This window comes from Cnephaeus nilssonii (genome assembly GCF_951640355.1).
Source record: "Cnephaeus nilssonii genome assembly, chromosome: 4".
Taxonomy (NCBI): domain Eukaryota; kingdom Metazoa; phylum Chordata; class Mammalia; order Chiroptera; family Vespertilionidae; genus Cnephaeus; species Cnephaeus nilssonii.
Genome location: NC_137075.1, coordinates 75,924,700 through 75,935,802, shown reverse-complemented (window position 1 = coordinate 75,935,802; position 11,103 = coordinate 75,924,700). Strand labels below are relative to the sequence as shown.

The window sequence follows — 11,103 nt, the reverse complement described above, 5'->3', positions numbered from 1 at the left end:
ATCCCCACCCTAAAAACAGTCCCCACACCCACCAGCAGTTGCTCCCATCCCTTCTCCTCCCCGTGGCCCCTGGCAACCACTAGTCTCCTTCCTGTCTCTATGGATTGGCCTATTATGGACATTCCATATGAACGAAATCAGACAACACGTGTTTTTGTGACTGGCTTCTTTCACTTAGTATAGTAACAAACATCGTTTTCGAAGTTTATCTGTGTTGTAGCGTCTATCAGTACTTCATTCTTTTTATTGCTTTATTCTTTTCGTTGCTGAATAATATTCTATTATATGGATATAGCGCATTTTGTTTTTTCATTTATCAGTCAATGAATGGGTTGTTTTCACTTTTTAGCTGCTGGGAGTAATACTGCTATGAACAGTTTAAGTTTTGTGTGGATGTATGTTTTCATTTCTCTTGGGTATATGCCTTGTAGAGAAATGTTAGGTCATACGGTAAATTTATGTTTAATATTTTGAGGAACTGCCAAGCTTTCCCAAAGTTGGCTGCACCATTTTACATTTCCACCAGCAGTGTATGAGGGTTCCAATTTCTTTCACGTTTTCACCAACACTTATTATGGATTATGGTTTTGTTTTGTTTTTAACATTAGCTACACTAATAGGTGTGAAGTGGTACCTCATGGTGGTTTTGATTTGCATTTCCCTAATGACTAATAACCATCCTTTAAAAAATAGTGAAGAAAAACATGGACGTTTAACTTGGAAAATAGGGAAGACTTCGGCAGGAGGGCCTGAGAGCTGTCTTTAAGTGTTAAAATAGAGGGACAGATGAACCGAGAGTTGATGTTAAATAGAGGCAGAGCTTGGCTCTATGTAAATGAAATGTACCATGAGTAGGTTGAACAGGGAGGGAGTAGGTTTCTATCCCCTAGGGATGTTCAAGTAGATGATACGGAAGAACTGCTCTGATGATTTGTAAACTTGTGTGGCAAATTCACAAGGCATATCACGATTATGTTTTAAGCCACACATACATAAGCTTAGTGAGAACACTGTTTTAATCAAGTTACTATGTGTTAATAGGTACTCTGGGAGACAGAGTCTTAACACCAGTTGGAGCCTGTGGGATGCAGGGCATATTGGGATAACAGTACTAACCAGAAGCCCCTATGTTAGGCCAATGCTAATAATCCACTTCGGTTAGTCAGGCTAAACCACCAGAAGCCAATTTGCTAACCCTTGAGGTTCACAATATATTTTCTAAATGCTCTCAAACCACTGATTAATAATATCCTAGAGAATCTTTCTAGATTAGAGCATGCTATCATGTTCTGAGATTCAACTTCTTGAAAATCAGAATCTTCACTGTTTTGACACATCTACTATAAATAAGAGGAATAATTGAATTTCTATTACATAGGTCTGCATATTTATATGTATGTATACGTGTATATGTGTGTATACATATACATCTGAATAATTACTTATTGAATTAATAAATGAATGGTGATGATTTAATAGCAAAGGGAGTGATGCCAAAGAACATAAAGCTGCTTCCAAAATATAAAACAGAAAAATAGAGAAATGCATGGACAGCTGTAAATAATTTTGCTGTTTATTTGACTCCTAGTTTTCCAAAATGCAAATATAGAAAAGGAAGAATATTGAACTCAACTCTTACTGAGGCTAAGACAAATGATGGAAATGCTTGAATTTTTTTTTTTTTAAAAAGAATTCCTAGTATGGGCTTGCTTACTAGCAGAGTTCAAAAAAGATAATTATTAGATCCAATATCATCTATAGTTGTTGACTGGGGTATTTTGGTAAGCATTCAAGCATACAGTCTACATGCTGTTTATAAGAAGTAAATCTTGCCTTCAAAATAATATTTCAATAAAATAAACTGAAGAGAGAGGAAGCTCTTGCTTTATCTTATTTCTCTTCTTTTAATGTAACAGTTTTATGGTATACGTTTAATTTCCTGTTGCTGCTGTAACAAATTGCCACAAACGTAGTGGTTTAAGACAACACACATTTACTCTTCTTCTATAGTTTGGAGTTCAGAAATCTGAAATGAGTCTTACCAGGCTGAGATCAAGATGTCAGCCGGGCCGGCTCCTCCTAAAGGCTTCCCGAATTCCTTGGCTTAGGGCCGCATCCTCCCAATCGCTGCTTCCACCTTCACATTGCCTTCTCTCTCTGACCTCTTTCCTCCCTTTGGTAAAGACTCTTGTGATTACATTAGAGCCACCTGGATAATCCAGGATTTGCTCCCATCTTAACCCTTTGCACTCGCTTGCTTTTTTCTCGATTCCTTTATTCTAATGCTAACCGTGTCGAGTCACACTCGACATCCGAGTGCAAAAGGCCATTAATCATAGCTGCAAAGTCCCTTTTGCCACATAAGGTAACATATTCATAGGTTCCAGGGATTAGGACATGAACCTCTTTAGGGGGCTATAATTGATCCTATATTTAAAAGTATAGAATAACTTTTAAAATGCATCCTAAATTACTTTTGGAGTTAAGTAGGGTCATGCCACCAATTAATCAGACAACCAAACAGCTCTTTTTGATAATATTTATCTCTTGCTTACTTTCACTGCCTTATCACTTAAACTCCTACCCATTAAGAGAAGAAATAAGCTTAATAAAAAACCACAGCAGGTTCATTTCCAGCATTGAATCCTGTGTTGATTCAAAAGCAGTACTCAAATAAGTGCTTTTGACCGAATTGGAAAGGAGGAAAGTTGAGCTTTACCTGGTGCCTGGCATTTGTCTGAGAGGGCATCCTGACCACCTCCAGATTGATAAACGGATCAGTTCTGGACAAGATAAAACCATGGTCATGTGATATCCAAGTCATAGCCCTGTGGGGTTACTCAGAATCACAGACACAGTATGTAGAGAGATCAACTTTTTTTATAGTAGCTTCCATGCAGCTGTATGAAATAATAGAGAGATGTCATGTGCCTTTACCCAGTTTCTCCCCAAAGCAACACCTTGCAAAACTATAGAACAATATTACAACCAGGATATTGATGCTGATACAGACAAGAGACAGGACATTGTCATCACCACTGGAATCCTTCATGCTGCCCTTCTGTAGCCACATCTATTCTCCTCCCACAACCTTCACCCCTGGCAACCACTAATCTGTTCCCCATTGCTATAATTCTGCCATTGTCATAATGTTACATGAATAGAATCATATAACCTTTAGGGATTGGCTTCCTTCATACAGCATGATTCTGTGGAGACTGATCCAGTTCCATACATTAATACTTGGTTCTTGTTGCTGAGGACTAACCTGTAGTGCTATTCTGAGTCCTATTTTACAATCACAATTTGGTTAACCATTCCCCTGTTGAAAGACATCTTGTCGTTTTATTGGGGGGCTATGACATATAGAGCACAAATGAACATTTGTGTATAGGTTTTCACATAAACTTGAATTGTCATTTATCCAAGATAAATGTCTGGGAGTTCAATCCTTGGGTTGTATAGTAGTCACGTGTTTAATTTTTTTTTTAATAGAAACTGCCATTATTTTGCAGAGTAGCTGCGCCATCTTATATTCCTGCTAGGAACACATGAGTGATTCTGTTTCTTCTTATCCTGGCCAGTATTAGTTGCTGTTCTGATAGGTGTGCATTGATATCTCACTGTAGTTTTAACTTGAATTTCCCTATTGGCTAGTAATGGTGAACACCTTTGCATGTGCTTAGTTGCTTATTTCAATTGCTGTGTCCCAAGGACCCTTGGTGTCTCTGTGAGGTGGACATGGCATCCAAGAGAGCTAGTTCCCTCTGCTTCTGCCAAAGCTGCCCATTATTATTATTATTATTGTTATTATTATTAATTTCTTACCCACTTTACATATTGGGCTTCTAAGCAAAATTTCATTTAAACAAGGATTCCTTTGCTAAAGAAAAAAAAAGTGTGACATCAACTTCATCTATTTTGCAGGTTATTTTGTAGGATATGACTTGACTTCCCACAAATCCTAGACAAAAACTAAATTCTGAATTAGAATGAATACACTCAAATATCTATATATATAAAAGCCTAAGTGACCGAACAACCGAACGACTGGTCGACTATCACGCATACTGACTACCAGGGGGCAGATGCTCAGTGCAGGAGAGCTGCCCCCCGGTGGTCAGAGCGCTCCCACAGGGGGGGCGCTGCTCAACTGACCGACGGGTGCCAGACGCCAGGCTCACGGCTGGCAAGCGCAGCTGTGGCAGTGCAAGCCTCTTCCACCTCCACGGCAGTGCTACCGAGCAGTGGCAGGCGCAGCGGGGCCAGGATGAGCGGGAGCAGCACAGCGCCGTCCAGCCTGGGCTTGGGCTCCTCCCCAGGCACCTGCTGCTTCATGCACTACTACATCCCTTGGGGGATGTCAGCCTGCAGGGATTGGGCCAAAACTGGCAGTCTGACATCCCCCGAGGGGTCCTGGATTGCAAGAGGGCACAGGCCAGGCTGAGGGACCCCACCAGTACAGGAATCCGTGCACCGGGCCTCTAATCCTATATAACGAAAGGCCAATATGCAAATCGACCGAACAGTGGAATGACTGGTCACTATGATGCACACTGACCACCAGGGGACAGACACTCAACTCAGGAGCTGCCCCCTGGTGGTCAATGTGCTCCCACAGGGGGAGCGCCGCTCAGCCGGAAGCCCCGAGCTGGCTCACGGCTGGTGAGTGCAGCAGTGGTGGCAGGAGCCTCTCCTGCCTCTGCTGCAGGTGGGCGGCAAGGATAAGGAGCGAGGAGTCCCGGACTGCGAGAGGGCGCAGGCCGGGCTGAGGGGACCCCCCCCACCTCCCCCCCCCCCCCCAGTTCATGAATCTCGTACACTGGGCCTATAGTATTTACATAAAAATATATTCCAAAGCCGACTACCTAAGTCAGTATGTACTTTTTTTTTTTAAACAACTCAGCAAAATAAAATTCCCGTTTATTGTGGACAACATTGTTTCACACATACATCAAACAGGCCAAAAATAAACAAACAAACAGCAATCTCATAGACCAGTGGTCGGCAACCTGCGGCTTGCGAACCACATGCGGCTCTTTGGCCCCTTGAGTGTGGCTCTTCCACAAAATACCACGTGCGGGCACGCACGGACAGTGCGATTAAAACTTCGTGGCCCATGCGCAGAAGTCGGTTTTCGGCTCTCAAAAGAAATTTCAGTCGTTGTACTGCTGATATTTGGCTCTGTTGACTAATGAGTTTGCTGACCACTGTCTTAGACAAAAAAGGGGAAAAAAAGAAACCTTTTTATCTTTGGCCTTTTTAACCATCTCACACAAACCAACTACTTATAGTACAGCTAAGTACATACACAAAAAGTTACTGGAATGCTCGGAATAAGATTCTTTTTGTTTTGTTTTTGCTTTTTTTACAAGGTTTTTTTTCTCCCTTGAGATTATAATGAACATGGTCACACCACAAGTAAAGTCAGAAGTAGGACAGAGAATGCTCTGAAGGCTGGTTTGTGGTCATCCCAAGATCATTAATAATGGCTGACCCCTAACAATATGCACAAAAATATAAAATGGAAATAAAAAATACAAATTTTCCTTTTTAAAGTACTTTTAAGAAAAAAAGCAGGGCCTTGGAAGTTTTGCTTCTTTTTCCCTCCCCTGTTGAAAATTCACGTTGTGGATTTGGTTGTGTGGGTGGCGCTGCCCGAGGTGGGCGGGTGGGCAGGCGGGGGAGGGGGAGTCTCTACTCAAAGGTGACCACGTTTAGATTCTGAGACGGGAAGTGGAGGGTGAATAGGTAATGGAGGTCTTCACTTTTTCCTTTTTTTGCTGTCTAGTCATCCTCATCGGTCTTCTGCTTCTTGGTGTCAACATTGTCACCCTCATCATCTTCAGCTGCCTCAGCCTACTCATCTTCATCTCCATCCTCTTCCTCCCCATCACCTTCCTCTTCCTCCTCCGCCTCTTCCCCTCCTTATTCCTCTTCATCTACCTCATTGTCAGCTTCCTGCTCCCCATTTTCCTCATTAGCGTTCCCATTCGCAGGTGCATCGCTTCCACTCTCTGCCTCCTCAACTTCCTTCTTCTCCTTGGAGTCCTTGGTGGTGATCTCGGAGCTGGTGTCCACGGCCGTGTCTGACATGGGGGCACCGGGTGATCCTATGCAGCGGATTTTTTTTTTTTAAAGCGAGAGTTGGAGGACTCGGGTGAAGAAGCTGCCCGAGTCCCAGCGGTGGAGGAGGCGTGCTGCGGAGTTGGTTGCAGCGAGCGGAGAGGGGGCCACAGGAACAACGCAAAGATGGCTTTTCAGAGCAGCCAGTCAGTGTGTACTCTTTTTTAACTTTGTTATTTCTTTACAAAGAATAACTACAAGGTAACTCTAGTTTTTAAAATGAAAATTGTATCTCTCACTAATTTTAAAAAGGCTAAAACATCTCTCATCAATGGTCTGTAGCAGTTTCCTCTCATGCGGGACCAGCACACCAATCACTCTTGGACAGGTCAGACAGGAGGGGCACTAGTATGGAAGAATAAGAAGTAAGTAAAGGTGCTCATGATTTGGTTGTAGTGCCTCAGATACAAATATGATATACTTGTAACATTTAACAATGATGGTGAATCCATGCAAAGATGCTTGCATACAGTCTGGTTCTCTAGTTCAGTCATTAGAAAATAAACCATTCCCACCTGGCCTGTGTGGCTCAGGGGTTGAGCGTCGAGCCGCGAACCATTAGGTCAGGGTTCAATTCCAGGTCAGGACACATGCCCAAGTTGTAGGCTCGATCCCCAGTAGAGGGTGTGCAGGAGGCAGCTGATCTATGGTTCTCATCATTGATGGTTCTCTCTCTCTCTCTCTCTCTCTCCCTGTCTCTTCCACTCTCTAAAATAAATAAAAACATATTAAAAAAAAAACACAAACAAACTATTCCCAGGGAGCACAATCATGCTGTGATCTTAAATTCCTTGGGGGAAAAGTACCCCTAGAGACATTAGTATTTTAGAACTTTCTTCCCATACTCAGGCCCTCTTGTTTTTTCATTAGGAGAGATGGTTTTTTGAGCAAAGCTAAAAAACTTGTCACTTAAACACACACACACACACACACACACGATATCCCTACGGCACTTGTCCTAGTAATTCCCACAGCCCAGTGGTGGGAGTGGCAGAGCCCGCGCTCCTGGAGGGGAGACACAGGAGGGCATCGCGTAGCCAAGCTGATGCTAACGTGCTAGTAACTCAGTCGGCCTCAGTGAGGCCGTCTGAGGTGACAGCCTGTGGCCGGACATGAGCTGCATCCTCCAGAGGACGAGAAGACAGAGGTCACTGCACCCCAGCTCCCAGGGAGCAGCGTGACCTCCCCACCCACTGCGCAAGCCAACAGGGGCTCTCAGCTGCCCATCCACGTGCACACAAATGGCTCTCCCGAGAACACAAATGACAGTGGGACATTTTTCTCCCATGTTATCATCATCCATTCTGATTCTTCTGCTGGGAAATCTGTGAAGAGTCAAGGATCGGTCTGGCAAGAGGAAAATAAAAACAAAATCTATCTGTGTGTCTTCCTTCTGCTCATGCACCTTCCCGGAACCCTGCGATCCCCGGGCTGAAGGTGAGGGCTTCATACATGGTGGTCAGAAGGCTCCCCGGAGAAGCTGCATGCTATTGGCCTGTGAGTGCTTTTCTCTCTTCTCCGTGTGTGGCAGAGTGACTTAGCAGGGGGCAATCTTTTTCGGAATAACATGTTTTACGATCCTATTGGACCTCGGGTCGAAAGCACAAGTAAAAGTTTAGAGGGAGAGTTGGCATCGAGGTAGGACAGAGGCCTGCTGGCTTGCTGGGCCCCGGGGAAGAGCTGTGCTACCTCAGCTCGTGCTTCATTGGATGCCTCTCTCTTCCCGGGCCCTGTCAGGACCCCAGCAAAACCGGAAGGCAGAATCAGGGTGCCGGCCAACTTCATCTTTCCCATAAGAAGTTAATGGCATTCCCACCAAACTCACTTTAACTCAGGCCAGAGGATGCAGGGCTGGTGGAACATTCACTCCTTTTCCTCGAGGAAGTAGAAGGCCCTCGTGCCTAAGAAAATGTGAGACTTGAGCCCATCCCCAAATAATTATGGAATCAAGGCAATTATAGTATCCACCTGGTCCTGGCCCTTCCAGAATAAATGCGGTTGTGTTTCAGCAGGAGAATGTTTTCTAATGTGGGATACTCTCAGAATCACACGCATATCAACAGCCAGAGAAGTGAGAGCCTTCGAGAAGAATGATTAAACACTGGCGCTGGGCTTTTATAAATCTCTCATTTAATCTTCACACAACTCTTAGAAGATACTAGTATAAGCCCCCTGTGGGAGCCGAGGGGTCGTAAGGTGAAATAACTTCCTCAAAGTCACACAGCCAGCAAGGTGAAGCCCTGGGACTTGAACACAACCCCAGAGCTCTCATGCCTAACCACTCAGCAGTCCAACCAAGAAGACCCGCCACCGAGGATGATGGGGAGAGACACTCACAGACTGGGGACTGAGATGGACAGAATCCTCCAACGAGTCAGAACTTGTGCTCAGTCCTGAAGGTGAGAAAGAAGTTAGAAGGGAGAAGAAGGGTCAGAAATGAGAAATGGGAAGATTCGCTCAGAAAGGGATATGGGATGGACAAATATACAGAGGCAAGGGGAACAGGGCAAGTGTGAGGAAAGCTGAGTGGTGCCCTGTGCTAAGATCATTGCATTTTGGTGGAACTGAACAAGGGGGTCCAAGCAGAAGCAGACGTAAGAATTAAGGATTTCGCCTGGCTGGCATGGCTCAGCGGTTGAGTGTTGACTTATGAACCTGGAAGTCACGGTTTGATTCTCAGTCAGGGCTCATGCCCGGGTTGCGGGCTCCATCCCCAGTATGGAGGGTGCAGGAGGCAGCCAATCAATGATTCTCTCTCATCATTGATGTTTCTATCTCTTTCTCCCTCTCTGAAATCAATAAAAAATATTAAAAAAAAGAATTAAGGCTTTTGCTAAGTCAGGCCAAAGAGAGTTTAATTTTGAAGGTTAAGGAAAGTCACTAAAGGATTTTGAGCAGAGATGAGGGTGACAAGATTTGCATTTCAGAAAGATCATGATCTGTATAGAAACCAGAGTGGCAAGATTTGCATTTCAAAAAAATCACTATTTACACAGGGATTCCTGGCAGGAAATCAGGGCCCAGGTGTGGCAGTAGTCACATGTGAGACAGTGAGGCTGTTGAGGAGAGAATGCCTTTATCCAGTAAGAAATGACAAGGGTGTATGTAGCCTCAGAGAGTGGCAGTGGGGATGGAGAGGAGGGAATTGACTTGAAGTAAAAGGACTCTGAACCAGTTGAATGAGAATAGGGAACAGGGAGTGTCAATGATGAGATAACACTTATGCGTTTCATCCATACACGATAATGGTATTCATTCATTTGGGGAAAGCAGGGTCGAAGAAGGCGACAGGGTTGGGAAGGACAAAGAAAAGGATAATGAGAACAATTTCTTTTTATTTCTGTAATCCTCACCCCAGGATATTTTTCCATTAATTTTAGGGAGAGTGGAAGGGAGGGGAAGAGACAGAGACAGAAACACCGACGTGAGAGAGACACATCGATTGGTTGCCTCCTGCACATGCCCGAACCACGCCCAGGATCCAGCCTGCAACTGAGGTACATGTCCTTAACTGGAATCAAACCAGGACTCTTCATTCTGTAGGCCCACACTCTATCCACTGAGCCACGCTGGCTAAGGCTAATGAGAACAATTTAAAACATACTGAATTTGATGTAACTATGGGGCAACCAAGTAAATATTGGCTAAATGAATCTGGGGGCCAAGAGAGAGGCTTAAGCTGGGAAGATGGGCTTGTCAATCCTCTGGTGGGATGTAGGTTGTGGGGTTGGCCCAATTTTTATCTCTCAATCCAAATTCACTCTCTAATACTGTCAGATGCTGGAGCGGGGACTCCGAAAACCACGTCTCAGGCTCTGCCAGTAGAGCAGTGGTTCTCAACCCTCCTAAAGCCGCGACCCTTTAATACAGTTCCTCATGTTGTGGTGACCCCCAGCCATAAAATTATTTTCGTTGCTACTTCACAACTGCAATTTTGCTACTGTTATGAATCGTAATGTAAATATCCGTGTTTTCCGATGGTCTTAGGTCACCCTGCTAGCGGTTCTCAACCTGAGGGTCGCGACACAAGAGGCATCGCATTCATGGCATTCCCACCAAACTCACTTCAAGCCCACAGGTTGAGAACCGCTGCTGTAGAGCCTAGGACCATCGGAAAACACAGATATTTACATTACGATTACAAACACAGATTTACATTACAAACACAGATATTTACACCACCACATGAGGAACTGTATCCAAGGGTCGCGGCATTAGGAAGGTTGAGAGCCACTGCAGTAGAGGGAGGCTGCAGGGCTGGAGGAGAGAAGGCTCGAGTCCCCACCAGCCTCTCCTCTTCACCCAGCAGCTGCAGTTGGTTCCAGGAGCAGCTGTGGGGTCCAGTGTGCATTTCCCTAACACTCGAAGAACCAACTTCCTCTTACCCCACGTAGAGACCCTGCAGTGCCCAGTTACCCCGCCTCCCCGAGGTCTGGGCCCCACGCAAGGCAACGCTCCTCTAAGCTCTAGTCTCAGTAACTCCAGCCTCTTCCTCTGTCCCTTCAGCCCTGGAGGGGGTGTTGCTTCCTGCGGGTGCCACCTCCGCCAAACCTTCGAGTTCCTTTGTCACCCGTCCAGTTACCTAGCTAATACCTTCCTGCCGAGCTAACAATTCTCTACATGAATTTCTTCCTTTTAAAACGACTGGCGTGGCTGTGTCTCCTGACCGCCCCTGACGGTTGCAGGGTGAGTACAGCACCCAGGGCAAGTACAGAGCGTCGTGAAGAAGAGCTTTGAAAGGAACCCAGGCCCACCGGTATTTAAGGGCTGTCAGCCCAAGCAGCGGGCCAGGGAGGTGCTGGGGAACCCAAACAGTCAACTGAGAAAGAAAGAGAAAACAGTCGGACCAGAGCGATAATTATGAATGAAGCAAGGCTCCTGAGGAGGTGGTAGAGTAAGCTTCATCCTTGAAGGGAAAGGAATGAAGGTGAGCGAGGAGTAGGTAAGCTTTCCAGAGGGACGGTTATCCACTGGGGG

General features: G+C 45.1%; 1 pseudogene across 1 annotated transcript; it reads right to left on the bottom strand.

Annotated features, from left to right (window-relative positions):
• Nucleotides 1-5,787: 5,787 nt before the first annotated feature.
• LOC307098735 lies at nt 5,788-6,096 on the bottom strand (annotated as a pseudogene). The gene has a single exon. The product of its transcript is annotated as an uncharacterized misc_RNA (transcript).
• Between the last annotated feature and the right edge of the window lie 5,007 nt (nt 6,097-11,103).